Consider the following 25805-nt stretch of genomic DNA (forward strand, 5'->3'; position numbering starts at 1 on the left):
ATGAATGTTTGGTTTTCCCAATTAGTACTTCTATATCCTGATTACTGAAGGATCCATTCCAACATGACAGATTATTTTGATTCAAGGATAGCATAACATTGCTTCTACGTCCATTTTTGGTCTTTTGGAATGCAAAGCAAGAGGACTCTGAAATCGGATAACTTAATGTAATTTCGTTTATTCCCTTTGTGGTAAATTTTTTGGTAACTAAAGGTCAGAAAATGCAGGGATGAAATTGGTACTTGTATTGTCTGACTGTCTTTGATGTCAAGGAGGGCACTATGCAACGTCATCCAATGTCTATACTTTTATTTTATTGGTTTTATATAGGTTACTTTAATGTTCTCTGAGATCCTGCCATTTTATTTTATGGATCTGATGGTTTTTCTCAACTGTCTCTTCTTATTTTAGACCTTAACCTCAAATTGATGATGTCGCAAAAGTCCTTCTTGTAGACAATGTACACCTGGATCGTAAGGTAGTTAACACCATCTTGGATACGGTTTAATATGGTAGTGGGGTTATACTAAAGTTGTTGGTGTTGGACCATTTTGAGATTGTTTCACAGATACATTGATTACATGTATTTACAGTAGCATTTGTCAATAAGATTCGATTTGTTTTATTTGTGACATTTAGTTCCCTTGGTCCTTCCCTATTTTGGGTGTAATCCACTGTTAGCATATGGTTCAAGGATAAGTAGGCGTGATTGTTTGTTGAACAAAATGTTACCTTCAACCTATCTGTCATAGGTTATCATTGTGAGACTTACTTCCTCCTCTCCACCAGGTTCGATAACTTGGGATGTCCCCATGTGTGTTCCCATTTAGTTCATGTAAAGACCATGATTGTCTACCTTAGCCTGTGGGTCTTTGCTACCTTTACTTTAATAGAATCTTTGTATGCGAGTCCACAGTCTAAGTGGTCTGGAATTGGGCAACTCAAGTCCCCCATTAATACAATCCTGTCAGGATCATGATGGTCATACCACTCCTTCATCTTTCCATTTAGTTGGCTAAGCAGTTTTGATTTCAAAGTATTTTTTAACATGTTAATGTTAATAAGTAACATGTATGTTGTTACTATATACTTTGTGGCTGGCCGATTCAATGTAACAATCAGGGGAAATTTGTGTTGCTTACACCCAATAAAAGCCCACCTGAAGGTCTACCTTTTAAGTCCTTCTTAACCATATTTAAAAATAGGCAGTAGCCATCCAAACTGGGAGTGTCAGCTAGCCACACCTATTGGAGTGCAAAAAGCAAAGTTCAATACAATGGTAGAGTAATTGGGCCTTATTACGAGTATGGAGGCAGCCATGCCCTTAATAAGGGCATGGCTGCCTCCATACTGGGTTCCAGTACCGGTTCCTCCAATGAAGACTTACCGGACTATTCCAACCATGGAGGACCCGGTAGGAGTTCTCATTGGAAAAACCCATCCCCATTCCCATTTGAGCCCCCATAGGGCCCTGTTATTAGCTCCCTGGACCCTTGTGGGACCCGCTATGGATGCCAGGGTCGTAATGAGGCCCATTGCGTGGATTTGTAAAACAAAAAAATCCTATACTATTCCAAGATAAAAAATGTCATTGTATAACCTCTAAAGATCCTTAGACCGGCTGTTTGGGCATGGTTTCACCAGAGAAGACACAATCTGTGACCAGTGCCTTGTCACTGCACTTGTTAAAGTGTTTAGGGGCTTACAACCCACCATAGACACATCTATGGAACCCTCTTTTGAGATGATGGGTGTTATTGCAATTCCAGGGTCCTCTGGTAAAATAGTATTTATAATTTCTTTGTGTTGACTAAGCCGTGTGCAAACGGTCTTATAGCAAAACTTGAAAACCTAATCCTAGGAGAGCTTTGGTCCCACTGAGCACCAGTGGATTCATCTTGATTTAACATGCAATACTGCAAAATCAAGTATATGGTGTCCATAAATTCCAATTTGGCCAGCTCCTCAGATTCTATGAGTCTTAGTGCCGGGATCTCCCAGAATAGTGCCAATATAGTCGCTCTATTTAGAATCAGATCTATGAAATCCTTAAAGTTGCCAGATATTGCAATAGTGTTAGTATTTCCCATTTGCACTAGTCATTTCCTGGGAATCTGTGGCCCTGAAGGTATCGATGACTTATTAGCTAGAGAACGGAAAGGATTTCCAATCTCTAATTTTCTGCTGGCTTATTCTCTCTCTCTCGCTCTATCGGTGTAACGTTCCATTTAATTTGATGTATCTGCGGCAAATAAACTAGTGTTTTAGACCTTGTTTCTGTTTGCTGGGATTGAGTATGAATTGTCATAATTGTCAAACTATAGAACTATTTCCTAAATCTTCTATGTCATCTTTATCTTGAGCCATTGTGTGTTCATACCTGTTTCTCACCTGCCCCCCACCTTGTGCCTGTGTCTGGATTGATTGAGGAGTCTTAGATAATAAATAAGACATGACAGAAGCTTGGACTCCCCCTCCCGTAATGGGTTTTGTTGGGTAGTAGTTACCTTAGAGTTATTTTTTTCTTCCCTTTAGTAGTTTTACATGTAGTTCTTTCACTTAGTAAACAGTCACTGTTGCCCGGAAGCACCATTACAGCAACATTGGGCCTCATTACGAGTTTGGAGGTAGCCATGGCGCTATTAGCGCCATGGCTGCCTCCTAAATCGTGTCTGGGTCCGTGGTCTGTGAATGAGGAATGACCGGGTCATTCCGACCTTGGATGACCCAGTAATTCCTCATTCACAATACCATTCCCCATTCCCATTTGAGCCCCCATAGGGGAAACAAAACAAAAAAAATGCGATCCTTTGACCTGTCGACTCTTTGGTGTCGATCCTTTGACCTAGAACCCCTCAATGGGAATGGGGATGGAGCTAAGAACGGGCCCGTTAATAACAGGCCCGTTATTAGCTCCTTGGTCCGCTCGCGGGACCCGGAAAGGACGTCTGGTTTTACCAGACATCTGTTCCGGGTCTGATGAGGGAACCTCATAATAGGGTGCCGGTAAATCCATTCCACAAGGGTCGTAATGAGGCCCATCATTAAGAGGTTGGAGGTAGCCATGGTGCTATTAGCACCATGGCTACCCCCTTACCGAATTCCGGGTCCGGGCCCGGTAAGTCCTCATTCGGAGAACCATTCCCCATTCCCATTCGAGCCCCCATAGGGCTCAATGGGAATGGGGATGGAGCTAATAACGGGCCCGTTAATAACAGGCCCGTTATTAGCTCCTTGGTCCCCTCGCGGGACCCGGAAAGGACGTCTGGTTTTACCAGACATCTGTTCCGGGTCTGACGAGGGAACCTCGTAATAGGGCGGAATGGGTTTACCGGCACCACTACCGGTGCCGGTAAACCCATTCCACAAGGGTTGTAATGAGGACCATCATTACGAGGTTGGAGGTAGCCATGGTGCTATTAGCACCATGGCTACCCCCTTACCGCATTCCGGGTCCGGGCCCGGTAAGTCCCCATTCTGAGAACCATTCCCATTCGAGCCCCCATAGGGCTCAATGGGAATGGGGATGGAGCTAATAACGGGCCCGCTAATAGCAGGCCCGTTATTAACTCCCTTGCCCCTTAGCGGCTCCCGCTAAGGGACCTCGTAACGCGGCGGTAAGGGGTAAATGGCACCCTTACCGTTGCCGTTAACCCCTTACCGCCGACCTCGTAATGAGGCCCATTGTCTGGGTTGAGAGTTTGATAACATCTTTTTGCATGCCTTTGTTTCTGTGCTGCTTGGGTCTTTTTCGGTTGACCTTTCATGGTTTTCACTTTTCATATGGGTTGCACCTGGGGTTCTGGCTCCTCTTGCAAGCCTATTATTATAGGTGACTCCAATGTCCTATGGTCTCTACTAAATAATGTACCAGAAACCTTGTTTATTGAGTTACATCACAAGAGGAGTTGGGGAAGCAGGGGATTGTGATTGAGGCACCTTTGTAGAATTTGGTGCATTCTCACAACCTCGCTCTCTGTTTCTAACCAGTGTCAGTGTTATAGACAAAGTATTCATTTTCTTAGGACTTCGTATAGATCTACTAGAGATTGGCGGACCATGCAGGTAGTCATGTTTGTCGGTGTGTTGGAATGATCCGCACCATTACATTGTTTAGAATTGGATATTGACCTGAATAGATAAAGAGGCCGATTCATGGAATTAATGTGCGCGGAAAAAACGGTGCACGCGTGCGAAAACGTGCGATTCGCAGTGGCACAGAAAAAATCGCAGAAAATCGCACAGAAAACAGCGCACATCCATTCATGGAAGCATGGGCACGCGCGAAATGTGGGATGTGCGCTGAGAAAGTGCGCGGCGCACAGGCCATCGAACGCCATGCGATAAGGCCACAGCGAATTCGCACATAGCGCGGCGCACAGAACAAAAGTAGGCGTAACACGGGGCGTCACACGCAGAATGGGGAACAACTCGTGAAAATGTGGGCGTCACGGGGGAAGTACAGGAGGCAAGTGCGCAGAACGCCCACACGCTCGCCTACAACACGTATTCATGGAATCGAATAGGGAAAAACAGCGCACGGCCAAAGATGCGCACAGGCCCATACATGTCCGCCACACGAAAGCAGGGGGTAGCGTCCCTGCGCTGGAAAAAAATGTGCGCCAAAGTCCTACACGAGCGAGAAGGCCCACACGCGATCGGGCCTGGGGGAGCGTGTGCGTGTCTTTCAGTGGTGCGCGTGAAGTTCCACACGCGTTTTGGCTGGGTGCGTGTACATCAGGGGTGCGCAAGAAGTTTCACACGCGTTTTGGCTGGGTGCGTGTATATCAGGGGTGCGCGAGAAGTTTCACATGCGTATTGGCTGGGTGCGTGTACATCAGGGGTGCGCAAGAAGTTTCACACGCGATGGGGTCTGGGGGAGCGGGGTGCGTGTATTTCAGGGGCCTGCGGGTGGTTACACACGCGATGGGGCCTGGGGGAGCGGGTGCGTGTATTTCAGGGGCCTGCGGGTGGTTTCACACGCGATGGGGCCTGGGGGAGCGGGTGCGTGTATTTCAGGGGCCTGCGGGTGGTTTCACACGCGATGGGGCCTGGGGGAGCAGGGCGCGTGTATTCCAGGGGCCTGCGGGTGGTTTCACACGCGATGGGGCCTGGGGGAGCGGGGTGCGTGTATTTCAGGGGCCTGGGGGTGGTTTCACACGCGATGGGGCCTGGGGGAGCGGGTGCGTGTATTTCAGGGGCCTGCAGGTGGTTTCACACGCGATGGGGCCTGGGGGAGCGGGGCGCGTGTATTTCAGGGGCCTGCGGGTGGTTTCACACGCGATGGGGCCCGGGCCTGGGGGAGCGGGGTACCACTCACCGTCTGCCTTAAGAACGCGTAGCCAACACCCACCCGCTGTGAAGCAATAGCGTGCGAACCCCAACGGCTGGAAAACACACGCACCGCACCCCCCGAAAGGCACGTACAGAGAAATGGAAATCCACGTGGGATCTCCAAGCCCTGCCAGGGCAATGCCCATGCGCGATACGTCACAGACGCGCTTACGCTGTAAGGGCCTTTGGTCCAATTAAATCGCGTACGCGTGCTGACGCGCTTACGCGCTAGGGCCCTTTCCTCGAATTTCACGCTGACGTGCAGGATTTTCATGTGCCAAATCACTCCGTATCAAGCTGGCCACGCGAAAACACAGGAAGACCACGCTCCTGCCCAGAAGGCCGAATCACTGCCCCCCAGTGCCCCGAGCAGCCTCCCACGTGCCACCTGCTGCTGCCTGCCTGCCTGCCTGCTGCCACCGTGCCCTGCCATTTGGTGCCTGCACATCAGCCATCTGCAGGGGTCCAGTTGCTGTGTCCACCCCTGCTGGTACAGAAGACTCCCGACTCGAATAACATCGCTCCACAGCCCAGCCCCAGGACCCAGTTGCCCACCCACTCCTGCCCCTGGGGTTGCCATGTCGGGCACATCTACATCTGACACCAGTGGAAACCCCCGGCCAGAGGGGCAGAGGGGCACCAGCTTCACTGCCACCGAAGTTGGTGTCCTGGTGGAGCAAGTCCTGGGGCAGTATGATGCCCTCTTCGGATCGTCCCGCGCCAACAGGGAAGGACGGGAGAGGATCTGGGCCAACTGTGTGGTTGCCATCAACGCAGAGGAGGTGGCAACCCGCACCATCCAGAAGGTCAAGAAGCGCTGGGAGGACTTGAGGCCCAGGACCCTCATGAAGGCCCGGCACCTCGTGGAGGGGAGCCGGGGCCGCATGAGTTCCATCCAGTTGAGGGTCCTGGAACACGTACACCCAGCGCTCCACGCCCAGGTCCTTGAGAGGGAGACCCGTCTGGAGTTGAGCGGTAAGTGGCCAAGCATTGCTGTGTGAGACAGGGCATGTTGCAGTATGCTGGTAGTCTGATACTTGCCTGCATGTGTGACATAGGCCATGTACGCATGTATGTGTGCAGGGACATCATGGGAATGCATGTGCGACCTGTAATGTGTGAACCACACGGTTGTTGCATGTGTTTGAATGCGACATGGGGAGCCCTGTGCAGATTGCACACATGAGAGCATGGCAGTCTCTGTTCCTGGACATGGGTGGGGGCGAGGGATGGGTGCCGATATATGTGGTATCCATGTCTGTGTGCCTGACCTGCGTTTCTGTGACTTGTGAGTGCCATGGATGCATGGCACATGTCTGTGACAATGTACAGATTCACTGATGCAGCCTAGTCATCCTTGTATGCACTGTGATTGGGGTGTACGGGGCCAGATGGATGTGACTGAGGTGAAGTGTGTGCATGTGATAGGCATGACCCATGATGCATGTGAGTCTCATTACATTGTATGATCCGAGAGTCCATTGGACATGTATTTAAATGTCCATGGCACGCACCATGACTGTCACTGTGTGTGTTTTGCCTGGACTGACACATGTGTTGTGGCGTGACATGATGGAAGTGTACTTTGACAGTGGCACTCATCTGCTATTGCTTCCTGTCTAGGGGACCATTGTACAGTACCCTGATGCTTGTGTTCTATGTCTCCCTCTACGCAGCGGCTAGTGAAGGAGAGGGCGGAGACGGCGCTGTGGAGCAAGGCGGCGGGGATGCCCCCACGGCTGCAGCGGAAGGGGTGGGTGAGCCCCCACAGGGGCCTGCTACGGCGGTAGACGGCGAGGAGCCATCCAGGTTGGTGGTTTCCACAGAGGAGGAGGAGGCCGCCACTGATGCACACATGGGGCCTGGTGGGGGCATCCCTGCTGGTTCAAGTGGTGCAGTCCAGGGGCAGGGGCAGGGGCAGGAGGCAGCACAGGTCACCGTGGAGGGGCCTGTGCATGTCGCTGTCCCTGAACCTGTGGGTGCACCACCTTGCACCAGCAGGGATGCCCTGTCCCAGGCCCGTCCGCAGGTAGAGGGGATGTCCATGTCATCTGACTCCCCTCCACCTGCGGACGAGGGGACCCCTGGCCGTGTGGAGAAGGTCCTTATTGGGGTCGCGATGCGCACGGCTGTGATTCGTGATGCCGTGCGTGCTTTCCAGGAGGAGCACGCACGTCATCACGAAGAGCACCGTGCCGACGTGGCCCAATTGGGATCGGCCATGTTCGGGGGTTTCCTGCATGTGTCGGCCAATCTGGCGGCCCTCTCCTCCTCTGTGGAGACTATACGCCAGTCGTTCTCCTTGCCGTCTTCCGGCTCAGATGCCACCAGGGCCCCCTGTGGACATGCCCTGACCAATGCAGCCAGCTCGGTGGGGATCCCATCCCTGCCACAGTCGGGAGTCAGAGGTCCAGCAGGGGTGGACAACACAGCAACTGGACCCCAGCAGATGGAGGATGTGACGGCATCATCGGGCAGGGCACGTGCACGACGGCGTCGGTGGTTTCCATCAGCCTGGATACCGTTGTGCTGGCAGAGGCAGTGGCGTCGGAGGCAGCAGCAGGCTCGACGTGGGAGGCATCATGGCTCGGGGCCATCAAGATCAGAGGGGCAGGCATCGGCCGGAGGGCAGGAGAACCCTGGGATGGTAGTGTCTTCCGTGTGGGAGCCGTTGGTCCAGCGGATAGGTGCGGAGCGGCAGCGGGCGGAAGAGGAGCGGCTCACCATGGTCAGGGTGGAGTTCTCCATGCGTCGGGCGTTGAGGCGGGCTGAGTGCCTCGAGGAAGCTCGCAGGGAGTTTGAGGTGAACATGGGGTTATCCCTGCGAGACCTCGGGGCCAGGACAGAGTCCCGCCCCCAGGACATCTACATGGAGTTCGATGATGCCCTGGCCGGCAACATCACAGAGTGAGCCGCAGGACTTGCCCGCTGCCATTGTATATAATTCTTTAGTTAGTTAGTGTTAGGTTTCCTTTATTTTTTGAGATTTTTTTGGACCGCTCGGACAATGGCCACTTTTCTGTATATAGTTTTATTATTAGGTAGTAGTAGGTTTCATTTATAGTGTTGGGCTCATGGACCCTGGAATATTCTTGTGTATAGTTGGATTTTTTAAAATACATTTTTTTGATTTATATTTGTGTTCACCATGAGGTAATGGTTTTTCCTTATTTTTTTTCACCATGATTTTGCTTTGGACAACATTAGTTTTTGGTTTCCTTTGTTGTTTGGATTTTTACATTACTTTTCGGACATGGACAATTTATTTTGTTATCCCCATTGTTGTATGTTTGATTAGTTTACTTCATTTTCTTCGAGAATACATGCTTTTATAACTTTCTTTTGTGGTATTTTCTCATTGGTTTCATGCATGTCATGATATGGGTTTTGACATTCACTTGCACCCATTGTGTATGTGTGTGTGACGGACATGTGTTCATTTACATACTTGCCATTGGGGTTGTATCATGTAATTGCATTTGCTATGTGGGTGGATGCAATCCTTGGCTGGGTGTTTGTGCTGGGTATGCTGCCCATTACTGCCATGATTGTGTATCGTCAGGACCTGGGTGCAGGTGGGACATGGTTGGGGGCCAGCTGGCAGGTGCCCCACAGTGCTGGGGGGTGGGGGTGGTGGGGAACATGAGTTGGACATGGGTCGGGGCCTGCTGGCAGGTGCCCCACAGTGCTGGGGGGTGGGGGTGGTGGGGAACATGAGTTGGACATGGGTGGGGGCCTGCTGGCAGGTGCCCCACAGTGCTGGGGGGTGGGGGTGGTGGGGAACATGAGTTGGACATGGGTGGGGCCTGCTGGCAGGTGCCCCACAGTGCTGGGGGGTGGGGGTGGTGGGAGACATGTGTTGGACATGGGTGGGGGCCTGCTGGCAGGTGCCCCACAGTGCTGGGGGGTGGGGGTGGTGGGAGACATGGGTGGGGGCCTGGTGGTGGGTGCCCCTGCACTGCTGGGGGGTGGGGGTGGTGGGGAACATGAGTTGGTGATTATTTGTGCAAGGAGACATGTGCCTTTGCTGGGGGGCATGCCCATGTTGGGTGGGCTGCCTGCGGGACATGACCAGGGATGCAGGGTAGTCCCATGTGGTGTGGGCTGCCTGCAGGGGCCGTGGAGGGTGTACAGGGAACAACTGGGAGGACCCACACTGGCAAATCACATGTAGGACTCCCCGGCACCCCTGAAATACACGCACGCAGCCCAATCGCGTGTGAATCCACCCGCGAGCCCCTGGAATACGCGCACGCAGCCCAATCGCGTGTGAATCCACCCGCGAGCCCCTGGAATACACGCGCCCAGGCCAATCGCGTGTGAAACCACCCGCGAGCCCCTGAAATACACACGCCCAGGCCAATCGCGTGTGGAACTTCCCGCGCACCCCTGAATTACACGCACGCAGCCCAATCGCGTGTGGAACTTCCCGCGCACCCCTGAATTACACGCACGCAGCCCAATCGCGTGTGGAACTTCCCGCGCACCCCTGAAATACACGCACGCAGCCCAATCGCGTGTGAATCCACCCGCGAGCCCCTGGAATACACGCGCCCAGGCCAATCGCGTGTGGAACTTCCCGCGCACCCCTGAATTACACGCACGCAGACCAATCGCGTGTGGAACTTCCCGCGCACCCCTGAAATACATGCACGCAGCCCAATCGCGTGTGAATCCACCCGTGAGCCCCTGGAATACACGCGCCCAGGCCAATCGCGTGTGGAACTTCCCGCGCACCCCTGAAATACACGCACGCAGCCCAATCGCGTATGAATCCACCCGCGAGCCCCTGGAATACACGCGCCCAGGCCAATCGTGTGTGAAAACACCCGCAAGCCCCTGGAATACACGCGCCCAGGCCAATCGCGTGTGGAACTTCCCGCACACCCCTGAAATACACGCACGCAGCCCAATCGCGTGTGAAACCACCCGCGAGCCCCTGGAATACACGCGCCCAGGCCAATCGCGTGTGGAACTTCCCGCGCACCCCTGAATTACACGCACGCAGCCCAATCGCGTGTGAATCCACCCGCGAGCCCCTGGAATACACGCGCCCAGGCCAATCGCGTGTGGAACTTCCCGCGCACCCCTGAATTACACGCACGCAGCCCAATCGCGTATGGAACTTCCCGCGCACCCTTGAAATACACGAACGCAGCCCAATCGCATGTGGAACTTCCCGCGCACCCCTGAAATACACGCACGCAGCCCAATCGCGTGTGAATCCACCCGCGAGCCCCTGGAATACACGCGCCCAGGCCAATCGCGTGTGGAACTTCCCGCGCACCCATGAAATACACGCACGCAGCCCAATCGCGTGTGAATCCACCCGCGAGCCCCTGGAATAAACGCGCCCAGGCCAATCGCGTGTGAAACCACCCGCGAGCCCCTGGAATACACGCGCCCAGGCCAATCGCGTGTGGAACTTCCCGCGCACCCCTGAAATACACGCACGCAGCCCAATCGCGTGTGAATCCACCCGCGAGCCCCTGGAATACACGCGCCCAGGCCAATCGCGTGTAGGACTTCTCACGCTCCCCTGTAATACACGCACCCAGCCCATTCGCGTGTAGTATTACTCGCGATCCCCTGTAATACACGCACCCAGCCCTAACGCGTGTGACACTTCTTGCGCACCCCTGCAATACACGCACCCAGCCCTAACGCGTGTAAAACTCCTTGCGCACCCCTGGAATACACGCACACGCTCCCCCCAGGCCCGATCGCGTGTGGAAGCACCTGCGAGCCCCTGAAATACACACGCCCAGGCCAATCACGTGTGGAACTTCTCGCGCACCCCTGAATTACACGCACACGCTCCCCCCAGGCCCGATCGCGTGTGGAAGCACCCGCGAGCCCCTGAAATACACGCGCCCAGGCCAATCGCGTGTGGAACTTCTCACGCACCCCTGAATTACACGCACACGCTCCCCCAGGTCGCGTGTGTTGCTTCTCGCACTGGTACAGGGTTGGCGCAGCCCTTTGCGATGGTTTTGCGATATTGATGGCTTTTCCTTGCGCAAGGGCGTTCTTGGGGGCGTAACTGGCGCTGCTGCAGGGTCGCTGCGATTCTCTGCGCCACGGCTTGTTTTGGAGGATTAATCCATGAATACGATGTGCGCTGAAATGGATTTTATCGCACGCAGCTGCTGCAGACATTCGCACGGGAACACTCTGCGCCAGCCGTGTACGATACTTTTGACTGTATTTCCATGAATCGGCCTGAAAGTCTTTAGTTGCAGAGCAAGAATCAGTTCCCATGTATATTCACCCTCTTGAAGGAAATATTTGCGACCAAAGTTGTTTCTACGATGGCATTTTCACATGAGGGAGTAGCCAAGAATGATTCAATTTCATTGTGCACAGGTCTTTTACAGGCTTCATTTTCTAAACTTGGGCAAAACTGAACGAACACATTTGCCACTTCTGCCAGTTGTCGATCCGTCTTTGAGATTAACAAATACACAGTGTCCTTATAAGAAGTGATATCCCAGGGTTTGGTGGCATTAGTTTAGACAATGCAATTAGGTGATCACCACCCATGTTACTATTAATGCCAGTGCCATTCCCGGGGTTTGATATACCATTCGTAAGTAGCTGGAATTTCGAAATTGTTAACATTGTGGCATCGATAACTGATTTTTCACCTTTGTGAAAGGAATCTCTGTAGGCATGGGAGTGCTTTGCAAGTTGTAGCAGACTGGAATGGGGAGGACATTAAGTGCACAGTTAAGTACCGGTAAAAGTAAGGTAAAGATTTCAAAGGCGTAACAGTCGTGGAACTCATAGACTTTCACCCTTAAAGCGCGCCTGCAGCCCCAACTCCGGCAAATACCACAACTACCCTTTAGTGACCCACTTATGCACTCCGCTCTATGCACTGTCCTCTGCTTAGAAGAGAAGTGTGCCTCCTGGGTCGCTTCCTGTGTCACCGTGAATGCAGTCCTCCGGGTACATGGTCTCACAAGCAGTCCTTCACCACAACTATACTTTAGCGCCACACTTATGCTCTCTGCTCTGTGCACTGTCCTCTGCGCAGAAGAGCAGTATGCCTCCTGGGTCGCTTCCTCCAAATGCAGTTCACGGTGTCACTATCAGTCCTACCATTCAGTATATTCTGTGTTCTTTTGACAGGGGTGGGTTTTTGACTAGGTTTTTCGAAGAGATTTGTGGGTAAAGAAAGAAAATTAATTCTTTAGTTCAATGCAGCAAAAGAACTAAAATAATGGCGACATTAACAGCTGTTATGTCTTTCTCCAAAAAAACTGCCAGATTTAGTTTACTGGGAATAATTAATCTAAACAAGCAAAAATTGGCTGCCATTTTCCTATATGCATTGGAAGCCTCATATTGTGACTGGTCTGATACAGGCCATTCGGCTTGAAATAGGGTTGATCTCATTAACTGCACAAATTGAATATAATAGGGCCAAACTCTATATTAAGGTAATGTATGCACGGTCTGAGGGGTGTAAATATGGTGGCTCTGAATACCTTCCAAAAGAAAAATCAGGACTTTTTTGAGAGAATTGTGTTTACCTGAAAATGGGGAATATGGTGAGGGGGTGGTTTTGAAGGCCCTGAAAAACTCACTAGAAAAGTTGGATTGGGCTAGTAGCAATGATAGGGCTGTGGAATATAGCTCCCCATCTACATTTGCTAAACTACCTTTTCTCTATAAGAAACCACAGTTCTATTTAAAATTGTTTCCCTCCAAGGCAAACAGGAAAATATTTTTGGACATGAGGCTAAATCGTCTTAATGTTCTGGGTGTACGGGGAGCTTGGCAAAAAATACCGGCTGAAAGGCGGCTGTGCAGATTGTGCTGTGATGAAATGGAGGTCGAAACTATTAGACACGTGCTTACCTGCTGTAAAAGTATGAGTCTTGTATATGAGAAATACTTTGCAAAGTATGATTATGACCTGATCTATATTGCAAGTGAAACATTTTGTCTGAGATGCTTAGCAGGCTGGAATAGGAGCTTAATAATTGCTATCACTCAGATATGGAAGGTTGTGAATTCTCACCTTAGGGAGTTTGAAGATAATTTTAAGTTATTAGCTGAACTATTAGTGTAGTGTGATATTAACTGTCTGTACATTAAAATTTGTATGTTCCCTTTATGTTTCTGTTTTGATATGTTCTTGGATATATGAGGTTTTTGTACTCTATGTATTAGTGTGGAATTAATTTACAAAGACTATACTATTCGGCTCTGCTATTGTTATCTTTGTAAATGTTTGCTTTTTAATAATCCTTATTTGTACTTGAAATTGTATCACTGTCTGATGTCTGTATGCTCTCTTTCTCTTTCATATGATTAGTGAAAAGTTCTTTGAACTATAACACAATAAAAAATAAAAATAAATGTTTTTCTAGTATAGTTATATTGCAGGTGGTGTGTTTATTTAAAGTATATATTTTTATAAAACCTCAATAGAACATTCCTTTATGTTGGAGTCTAATACTATTTCTGTTTGGGTTGCTATTGCCATCATATGCACCCCTCTTAAGAAAATAGCTGCCCTCAGCCCAGGTCACAACAAAAGGCAAAGGGTGAATATCTCTTGACCGTGCTTGCTTCACCTTTATGATTGAGATGACTGTTATTCTGTAGAAATGTGAGGACTGAGTAGAGGATGTAGCTACTACTCATCCTTGTACACATGTGGAGGGTGTCCAGTCAAATGGTCGAAAATAAAAGATCGAATGACCATTTGATCGACAGTCAAATGGTTGAAAAAAAAGGTCGAATTTTTTATTTACTTATTTATATATATTTTTTTAGTTTTGGTTTGTTAAAAAATATTTGTAATAAAGAAAACAGGGGGTTGGGGGGTGAACCCCCCCATTAAAAAAAAAAAAAAAAATCGACCATTTTTTTCGACCATTTGACTGTCGATCAAATGGCATTCGATCCTTTGGTTTTCGACCAAATGACTGGCAACCCATGTGGAGCAGTAGTCATTTCGTCACAGTGGCACGCTTAATCACTGGACTAGGAAATCAGATCACATTACGTTTATTTGTATTCCCCTGCACTGGTTCCCCAATCATTTTCAAATTGAGTTGTTTGTCATTCAAGGCTTTGACCCTACAGCAGCCATCATATCTAGCAGATAAGCAATGTATGTTAGGTGGCTCTAGGTTCACCAGAAGTGTTTCCATTTTACGGATGGAAATCACATTGGGCCTTATCAAAAGTTGGGTGGTGCGGTAAAAGGCATTACTGCTGCATTGCCGCACTGCTGAATCATGAGTTTGTGGAAAAGTTGCAAGATTCACCTCTAGCACTGAGCTGGAGGTGAATAAGCCAACTTTCTGCCCATTTTCGGCACAATTACCATGGTGCAATTACTGCTGCAGTAATTGCACCAAAAATGCCCCATTGAGTCCCATATACCGCCGGACCAAGTGCAGTAACAGTTGGGTGGTAATCCCACAAATTTAAAAACCAGGGTACATCCCCAACCTGTGATGAGGCCCTTTGTTTTAGAAGACTTCTATTTCATTTCAGGTTTTCACTGCTGCAGCCCATCAGGTCTAGTATTAAGACAGTCCCCTAATATTCTCTCATTCCATCACAGTCTCAAGATGTATTTGTTTCAGTGTGAATACACGCAGTCCCAACCCCAATCTACTCTGGCTGTCCTTTGATTTACATTTTTTAATTTTAAATTGTATTTTCATACCTGATAATCCTTTTTAATCTTCATTTTCCGTGATTTTTTATTTGCCAAGTTTTATATTACCATGCTTACCTCTGAAAATGGTTGTGGGCATAACCAAATGTTAAAAAGAAAATGAATGGGAATTTTCACAAGACATTTTTAAAAACTAATGGACTGAAATGGTGTATTTTACAAAACAAATCCAACAAGATTGAGCAAAAAGCCATACAATGTTTAATAATTTTGTTGGAATACATGAAGCAATCTAATGGATGACAGATCACCAACAGTACACAAGAGCATTTAACAACATACTTTTATGATGCTACAGCTCGCAACAGATGCCATGGTTTTGCACATAATATGCTGGCCTTCCCACTGTAAAGCACATCTTCATGATTCCTATGCCCACACTATAGGGCAATATTGCCATTGGAAATCTCCCTTTATATTTCCCATGCTCCCAATGTATGCCAGACTTGCCACTATAAAACAATTTCATGATGCTCCCGCCCATAAAATATACATCTGAAGTGTGACAGCAAGTGGAGTCTACTGGAGTCTTTGTTGCCAGAGGACGTGATTATCTGTTACACTGGAGGAAAGCTTTTAATCTCCCATACCGCACGGAGCACAGTGCAGAAGTCTAGCGGCAAGCAGAGTCTGCTGGAGTCTGCCACAAGGCTTTGACGGCTCCCTGTAATTCTTTTCACATAGATGCTTTGTTGTCTGAGGGGTGACTCGCATAATTATATAAAAGGAGTCTGAAGCGGTGGGGATTTATTTTTTGTGAGGGTCCTGCTTAGGCTTAATCAACTTGTAAATAGACTTTATTCATTGTACTCGCCTCCTTGGAGAAGTATGACCTACAGAGCAAATCAGGGGAGTGTGGGGGTGCAGGTTCCACTGTAGACCCTCCTACAGTGCTGCTTCCTCCTTCTATGCTATTATCTCAGTCTGTGGATACTTTGTTTCCCGCTGGTATGACAAAATAGGATCGTCTTGTTAATCTCTCATCTACTGCTATGCCTGCTTCACCAGCAAATGGTAATAAAGCCATGGCTGTTATGGTGAATGAACAGACCTCCCCTTACATTATGCAGCCGCCAGTTAATGGTCACTAGTTTAGTAAGAAGAGGGCCCAGTGTCCTAAAACCATAGTGTAATACTTCCCAGATAATAGAGAAGTGGGGACCACTTTGGAACAGGGAAGTTTGGAGCGGCCTGGACTGGTGCCTGAAGGAAATACAGCAATGGATTTTGATACAAGTTTTGACGATGCAGTGCTGTTGGCCAGAGTAGAGGATAATACATTGATGGGAGGCTCTAATAGGCCCATGTTGCCCTAAATGTTTAATAGCTCCTCACCTTTTTCAATTGATTCCTCTGGCTTCTCTCTCTCTCCGGTCATCACCACTTTTACCAATTTCCCAGCGGTAAATGGTGGAACTATGAGTCTGGGCTCTGCATCCATCCATATCAGCTTTGACTTCTTTTATGGAGATGTACGATAATATCAGATATGAAGTACGGCAGCATACTATAATATTTTAAATTCCATTTGCATATGGCTTGATAAATGGTGCCCCAGTGAACCCACTGTCTTGAAAAATACTGAGAAGGTGAATGGCATGGTAGAGCTTACACAAGTTAATGTGAGCTTAGTGTCCCTGGATCCTCTCTCTTTGCTGATTGAAGAGATTAATATGAAGGAAACCTTGTTGTAAAACCCTGCCGAGAGTATACATTTGGACTAGGGACAGGAAGGGGATATGTTAGGTAATAAAAAGTCCAAACATAAGAACTAATCAATACATTTTAAGAAGCCTAAAATAAATAGGAAATCTTCTGTATAATTCCTGCATTCTCTACACCTGCCAGAACTATCAGATGATCCCCATATGAATATACCCTTAAAACAATTGAAAATGACCAAATGCACTGTACCCAAGTCCATTAAGAGCCCCCCTAGAATTATATGAAGTCAAACCATGTTTCATTCTGGGGGTTCTGATGTTTAAAGAAAATCCCATAAAAATCCCAGAGGCATTGAGGTGATGGATTTGAGTATTTGTTGTACGAAAGAGGCTGGTACATAAATGAGGTGTTTAGGAGTTGTTGAAGGTGATGTTAATCCCTGTCCACTCCAGAACCCAAAGTGACTCTTTGAGAACATTATAGGGTGTTCCAGTGAACAATTTGATTGGGGTTCCCTCTAACTCTAGGAAGAGAAATATTGCAGAACATCATTCCTCAAGAGTCATTATTGAATTTTTATTGTGAGAATGGCAGAGACCTTTCCTAAATAGAACAAACATCTTGGCACTGATTTCCGACATACTCAAACTTAGTATGATAGCTTCTACTCATATTGATTAGGAAGATTTTATAGATGGTTCTAGGCTGGATTTAGTTGCTCTTAACATTCCCTCCAGGGTCATTCATGAATGAGTATTGTTGAAAGTAGAAAACTTTAGACTGATTGTTTATGATATAGTGTCTGAGTTACAATAGGAAATGCAACAGTTCAATAGAAATACGTCCTCGCTTAATGATGGTAGTGAATAGTATACTCCCTTTGAATTGAAGGTAAGGTTTAACTTTACTAATTGTGATCAACAGGAACGTGAGGTTATAAATTCTGATAAACAATTTAAAGGGGAAGAGATGGACTGGACGTGGCTATCAGCTGCCCTAATCAAAATTCCTTGCCAATTGGGGAGTACCTCAAAGCACCTTCAATCAATTGGAGACTCTGGATTTAATATCTTGAAACACTAGAGAGAGTGGCCAATTGTTAAATAACGTAGAACTTGGTGCTAACTTAGGCATTTCTCAATAATTATCTTACAAGAGATCTGGTTAACATTGAGTGTCTCTTGGGATGGCTACAGTATTACCCAACAATTGTCTACTCAAGGAATCAAGGGTTGGCCCTTGGGGAGTCAAACTAGTGCGGTCAAAAATTCCCTGGGTTGGAGGTCCATGGAAACTAATACTAGTACATATAGATTATTAACAATTTGGTTTGTGGTTAGGGAAGGGCTTAAGGAAACTAACATATTATTAAAGTTTACTGGAATTTCAAAAATTAACCTCTATTATACATTTTTTGAACCAAGTATCATTGATTGTGGAGGAATGTTCCTTGAAGGCTATTTACTCTTGTCCTGAGGGCAATTAAATAGGCAACTCATGCCAATGCCATGGGCCCTAATGGCTTACCTGACATGATCTTAAAAAGGACTCTGAATTGTGGGCAGCTGTTCTCTACTCCCTATTTATCATTATTGTAAATGATAGAAAGATCTCATTATCCTGGTGCATTTCTTATGTTGTCCCAGTATTCAAGAAAGGCAACCAGAAAGGTCCCCTAAATTATAGGCCCATCATATTATTATATGTAGATAATAAGATCTTTGGGTCTTTAATTCTTAAGAATCTAGAAAATGGGCCCTGGAGGCAGGACATATTAATACTTTTCAATCAAGTTTCCGAAAACGTATAGGCACAAACCTTAATAGTATAATTGTGAATTTGCTTAAAGATATGGCTAGTACTGTTAGTTGTTTATGGATTTTTTGTTCAATTTCGATGTTGTTAAATGGAGTAAATTGTGGGCCAAATTAGAGAAGTGGGGCCTGACAGGTGGTTTACTACGCATCTTGATTCACTTAGACTCAAATACCAGACTAAGGGCCTCATTACACGGAAGGTGGTAAGGGTTAACGGTCACCGGTAATGGTACCGGTGACCATTAACCCTTACCGCCTTAGTACGAGGTCCCTTTGCGGGTTGGTACTTTAACGCCTGCTTTTTAGCAGGCGTTAAAAACCAACCCGCAAAGGGACCAGGGTGCTAATTACGGTACCGCAATTTTGCGGTACCGTAATTAGCACCTTCCCCATTCCCATTATGCCCTATGGGGCAAAAATAGGAATGGGGAAGGGCAATGGGGAAGGGGGAATTACCGCCCCGCCAACCTTGGAATAGGGCGGTAATTACCCTTTCCTCCAAGGCGGTGCCGGTATTTTAAAGGCATGGACCAAGGTGCTAATAGCACCTTGGTCCACCGCTTACCGTGTAATGAGGCCCTAAGTGTTAAACTAGATCAAAATGGGCCCTTTTCAAAAGAAATCCACACTTCTAGGGGTCTTCGACAAGGCTGCTCTTAGTTGAGACTCTTAGACATATCTTATGCCAATGTATTGTACTGGGGGAGCAGAGACAGTTACTGTTTTAAAGAACCTTGAATGAATTGCGACTATGCGATGAGGATGTACTATGGCACAAGATTTTTCTGGGATTCTCAACCTTGATGGCTCTGGCTATTGTGAGATTTTTAAATATTTGTAACTGTTATAATTATAAGGTCTAGGTACATTGGAGGCAGTGTATGGGTTTGGGTAAATCACTGTATATGGGACTAGGTATTGATTCAGATATTCAGTAATCTAGGAAATTGGGAGCAATATGTCAGCATGAATTGATTATGTATTTTGACTTTTAATGAAAGGTTGACTTATTGTATGAAACGTTTCATGTAGGTGAATAAGTATTGTATGAAATGTTTTTGTAGGCCAATAAGTACTTACTATTATTTAACTGTAGGTTGCAAAACTTGAGGTTGGATGTTTGTATGGAAGGACTAAACATGACCTAAGTGTAATGTATAAGTAGTTTTATGCGTATGATGATTTTTATATGGTCTATTTTGTAGGCATTCATATTTAACTATATTTGTAAGTTATGTGGTTGTAAAAGGTTGGTTTTCAACCACAACTCATTAATTCAAAGATGTATATATTCACTGAAAAACCTTTGTTAAAGGGGAGCTATGGTTATGTTTCACTAATAAAAACCTTTGAAATTCAATGTAAAATCTTTGTTAAAGGGACTTTATGACAATAACATTAGAGTTAATCAACATGTACACAAATTCATTGTGTGTTTGAGGCATGCTTATTGCCCCATGTATGTGCACTACGAGCTCAGATTAAACTTTAAGGAAAGTAGTTTTAGAACATATAAAAAGGTTAATGTGTACATATATAGAACCTTTTACATTTTGGAAATTCTCATTGCCAGTAAAAACAAAAAACTAGCCTAATTATGTCAGAAAACAAAAACAAGTGGCACAGATATGTGATGTCATCAGTGATGTCATCAATGACATTTGTGATGTCATCTTTCATGTCCTGGGTGTTAGTATTAGCAGTGCACAGTGGTGGCGCAAGTTATGGTTGCTTAGCTTACCCTAACCGGCAAATTTCGGAGGTTTTTCGGTTTTACTTGTAAGCATAATGTCCCTTTAACAAAGTTTTTTCATTGAATTTCATAGGTTTTCATTAGTGCAACTTAACCATAAAGTTACTTTAACAACATTTTTTCAGTGAATTTCATGGGTGTTTACCAGTGCACGCTAATTTCCTACAACTTACTAATATCATACTTAACCCAATATAGCAACATTTTTCTCAAATTTACAAAGTTTCACCTTAAAACTCTGCCATTCCCCACCTTCTAGCATCATTTTTAACACTTCTATATACTTTTTGCAATTCTTTTCACTTTTTTGTGTTTGTCGACATCCCTGAATGTCTGACGTTATCACAGACTTTTTGGACAGTGTCACATGACCGCGCGCGCGTCATGATCACATGTCCGTGAACGCATCCGCACTTCGCAAATGGGTCCATGCTTCGCGGACAGTTTGGAACTGCAGTTCAAGCTCAAAATGTACCCTTGTATAGCTCCTACACCTATTCTTACTCATTATCCATTAACAATGGTTTCACCATCACTGTTTTGTGGCAAATGCTGAATTTGACTTTTATGGATTTCATTGATTCATGGTCCGTTACCCTTTCTCAACTCTCATGCTGGACTTCTTCTGCATCTTGTGCTCATGGTGGCCCTGAATCATGCTGTTCCCATCTTCATCTTGTATCCAGGCTTGCAACATTATGTGTTACTACTGACTTCTGCAGTTGTATTTGCTCTCCCCTCTTGCTTTCCCACTCTTTTTGACTGCTTACTGTCTGTGCACTCCTCCTCTCCCTTTCTCCCTTTTCCTATCTCCTCCCCTCATCTCCTTACTTTCTTCTATGCACTTACTCTATCAGAATTGTCCCTGGACCTAGTATGATAGCAACCTTGTCTGCCTTCTCCCCCCTTTCTTGTCCCCCCCCTCCAGCACTATCTAAAATGTCACCTTTTGTGTCTACCAGAAATGTCATCAGGCCTACTACGGTAGTCACCTGTCTGTTTCCATTTCCTTCCCACTCTCCCCCTCCCTTCCTTAGCTATGCCTAAGCTCTTGCACTATCTGCAATGTCATCAGACTGAGTACGATAGTTAATTTCACATCCTTACTGTTCATGGCCTGTAAGAATGTCATTGTATTTTACATTGTTCCCTCCCTTGCCTTGAAGTGCTTTGAAACACTTGGTGTATAGGCGCTATATAAATAAAGTATCATATATCATACCAATCTAACACAGAGCACATACTTGGAAGAATATTAGAAAAACATCTATTTATCTTAAAAGTGGCATCAGCTTTTACCATCCCCCCCCCAAGAGCCACGCTGGTGGACCTACACAACAAAAAAAGCACAGTACTTCCAAAGACAATGAAGCGGACCAAGAAGATGAGGTAGAGGAAGTGCCTACCTCAAGCACCAAGAGAGAATCATGGGTGTGGCAGTTCTTTACCAATGTTGGAAATGTACCAAAGGCTAAAGCTACCAAAGTAAAATACACTCAGTCGTGGACTACCTGGGCAGTACTCCTACAGAACCACCTCCAACGCGTCGCCACACCAAATCCAACCACCGCAATTCTCTAAGAAAGGTTGTTCGTTTCTTAGAAAGTAGTAGGCTGTCTTCCTCCACCTCATCATCGAAAACCAATACTGTAACCACACAGCCTACTTCAGTGGGACACCAAATCCCACCAGCTATCTTGCAAGCAATAAAAGAGGCTATTGATCCATATCTTTCAAAGACAACAATACTCTGTATATACTGCAATACACCACTATGAAGGGGGGAGCAATGTTGAAGTGCTTTTGAAGCTGTAATCAAGGAGCATGAAAAACGATGCCCCATACCTTAGATGTAACACACACGCAACATCTTCCCCTGTCCACCTGCCTCTCGATATCAGTAGTTGGGACCTCTCTGCTCATTTTCCTCCCCACCTTACTTTCGGACCTCCCCTGTAAAAAATAAAAAATAAAAAAAGATTTAGGAACCAACTTTCACAGTTAAACAATAGAACTAAAAACAATCATCATATAGACTCCATCTACTTTATATTTCTCAATAAAGTAGATAGACTCAAAAATATTATCCAACATTTCCATTAGCATTTTGTGTTATGCTAATGCTTATGTTAATGGGAATAATGTGGCGTTCATCCCCCGTTCCAGGGGCTGTAAGAAGGGAAAAGCGTCCCAGCAGCCCAAGTTATCGGCCCAAGCAAAGCCTATCCAAGGTCTCCACAATCCCCTTTCCCACAATCCAATTTTCTGTCCCAAATACCTTTCTCTAGCATACAATAAGGACCATAATCGATGAACCTTCCATAACTATCCAAGGTCTCCACAATCCCCTTTCCAGGCCATGGATCATTAAAAGACCCAGATGGCACCTGCACACCATCGCACAGGGCAACCCTTCTACTCTTTTTAATTTTATATTTTTAACACTTCCGCAATGCCTGCTTTCAAGCAGTCACACATCCATCCACCAATCACTTTCAAAAACTGTACATATAACACTATGACCATACTAAGCTTCCACACACCAACTGCCACTTAACAATCTTCTACAAATCTTTTGTATCTGCATTCCCCTTACTTATACAAAAAAATTGTACACAATGCTCCTATAAATGCACATATGGATTGTGCAGGGAGAGAAATGTATAAATAGAAGGCGCAGCATGAATGGGCAAGTGCTCATGAGAGCCCAGGATGGAAATGCCAAGGGATGCCAAGGTAGGACTCCTCTGGCTAACTACTGGAGCTGAGGAGTCCCAAGGGCGTGATGCATCTTAACCATAACATCCCCTTGTTAGATTTTTTTCTGTCAATTTAATAGGTTTTTATAACTCAAAATATTTCACGGTGTTAAATTACTGTATTTAAGTTATGAATAATTCCTCTTTTCATATATGTATATATGAAAGAACTATAAACCTCCTTTAAGAAACATATTTTTTGCAACACATACTGTCTGTCATTATCAGCAGAGCATGCTGGGGATGGAAATCATCATTCAATTGCCTATAGCATAAGGCTCCACCATGACCCCAGGCAAACCAAACCACCCCTATTATTCACTGCACCTGCCCTGCATCCTAGCTCAGGGTCCACTATACCCTATTCATGTAACCAATGGCCAGTACTCATGACTTGCAGTCTCCAAATCCATGGGGCATGGGCTTTGGCCATGCCGCATTCCCCAATAAGCAAATCAGAGTAAACATTTGTGTTTGCCGAGGGCCATGTCCACTACCCACACACCAAAAGCATATCACTAGTTTTCTACTTACATTCTTACACTTTTGAAAAATAAACCACAAGACATATTTCCAAAAACATGCGTTCAGGATCTTGCTAATGCTCGTCACGCAAGATTGTTGTATTCTAATCCACCACTTCAGGCTGTAACCGCAAGCAGAATATGTTTTCCCATTCAAACCTACTGCTTCGGCCATGCTGCATGCTCCAATAGTCACATTACAGTACACATGTCTCCTTGCTAATGGCTAGTCCCTTTGCCCAGACACCATTGTTATATCACTGTGTTGTGGACTTACATTTTACAATTTTGAAAAAAATAAAACCCAGGACATATTTGCAAAACCATGCTTTCAAGTTCTTACTGACCCTCCTCGTGCATATTGCTGCAATCCCATTCAGCACTTCAACTTGTACCCTCAAGCACATTTTGTTTCCCTTTCAAACCCATCCAATTTCGAAAAACTTTACCACATAGCTGGTCCCTGGTGGCTATGACTACTTTAACCCCATTGCTGGTCCCTTGTGGTAACTGCAATTAGCCAGATTGTCTGAGTCATGGCCTTAGGCCATGCCCCAGACAATCTGGCCACTGCTCATGGCCACAGGCAATACCTCAGTCACCAAACGTTTATCACTATTGTTTATACCTATATTATGACACAAAATAAAACCTTGCTTATGCTCCTTACACAAGTTTGCTGCAAATCTGCATACGTTTTCAGGGTAATTCATAGAATTCAGCACACAAGTGGCGCATGCGGCTGGCGCACAGTGTGCGCGTGTGACTTTCTGCGCCAGCCGCGTGCGCTTAAATCCATTTCCACGCACAGCGTATTCATGGATTTTAACATCCAAAACCAGCTGTGGCGCAGAGTGGCGAATCGACCCTGCAGCAGCGCCAGTTACGCCCCCAACCCCTCCCCATGCGCCATATACAGCGCACAAATCCCGGACATGGCGCACAGGCTCATAACCTCAAAAACACCTGTAAAACTCCCTGTGCACCCCTCCAAATACACGTACTTCGCTGCGCGGGTAGTCTCACATGCGATTGGCCCTGTGCGAGTGGGTTACGTGTATTACTGGGGTTCGCGGGAAGTGTCACACGCGATTGGCCGTGTGCGAGTGGGGTACGTGTATTACTGGGGTTCGCGGGAAGTGTCACACGCGATTGGTCCTGTGCGAGCGGGGTACGTGTATTACTGGGGTTCGCGGGAAGTGTCACACGCGATTGGCCCTGTGCGAGCGGGGTACGTGTATTTCGGGGGTGCGCGTGAAGTTTCACATGCAATTTTGCTGTCAGAGCGGGGTACGTGTATTTCGGGGGTTCGCGGGAAGTGTCACACGCGATTGGCCCTGTGTGAGCGTGGTACGTGTATTACTGGGGTTCGCGGGAAGTGTCACACGCGATTGGCCGTGTGCGAGTGGGGTATGTGTATTACTGGGGTTCGTGGGAAGTGTCACACACGATTGGTCCTGTGCGAGCGGGGTACGTGTATTACTGGGGTTCGCGGGAAGTGTCACACGCGATTGGCCCTGTGCGAGTGGGGTACGTGTATTACTGGGGTTCGCGGGAAGTTTCACACGTGATTGGCTCTGTGCAAGCGGGGTACGTGTATTACTGGGGTTCGCGGGAAGTTTCACACGCGATTGGCCCTGTGCGAGCTGGGTACGTGTATTTCTGGGGTGCACGTGAAGTTTCACATGCGATTCTGCTGTCAGAGCGGGGTACCTGTATTTCGGGGGTGCGCGTGAAGTTTCACACGCGATTTTGCTGTCAGAGCACGGTATGTGTATTTCGGGGGTGCGCGTGAAGTTTCACACGCGATTTTGCTGTCAGAGCGGGGTACGTGTATCCAGTGTGGTGCGCGGGGAGTCCTACACATGAATTGGCAGTGTGGGTCCTCCCAGGTGTCCCCTCTACCCCATCCACGGCCCCTGCATTCAGCCCACACCACAGGGGACTACCCTGCACCTCTGGTCATGTCCCGCAGGCAGCCCATCCACCATGGGCATGCCCACCAGCCAAGCCACAGGTCACGTTGCAATATGATCACCAACTCATGTCCCCCAGCACCCTCACCCCCCATTAGTGAGGGGCACCGGCCAGCAGGCCCCCACTCAAGTCCCCCAGCACCCACACCCCCCAGCAGTGAGGGGCACCTGCCAGCAGGCCCCCACTCATGTCCCCCAGCACCCCCACCCCCCAGCAGTGAGGGGCACCTGCCAGCACGCCCCCACTCATGTCCCCCAGCACCCCCACCCC

The sequence above is a fragment of the Ambystoma mexicanum genome, chromosome 4p, assembly GCF_040938575.1.
Source record: "Ambystoma mexicanum isolate Mex_15411 chromosome 4p, UKY_AmexF1_1, whole genome shotgun sequence".
Classification (NCBI taxonomy): domain Eukaryota; kingdom Metazoa; phylum Chordata; class Amphibia; order Caudata; family Ambystomatidae; genus Ambystoma; species Ambystoma mexicanum.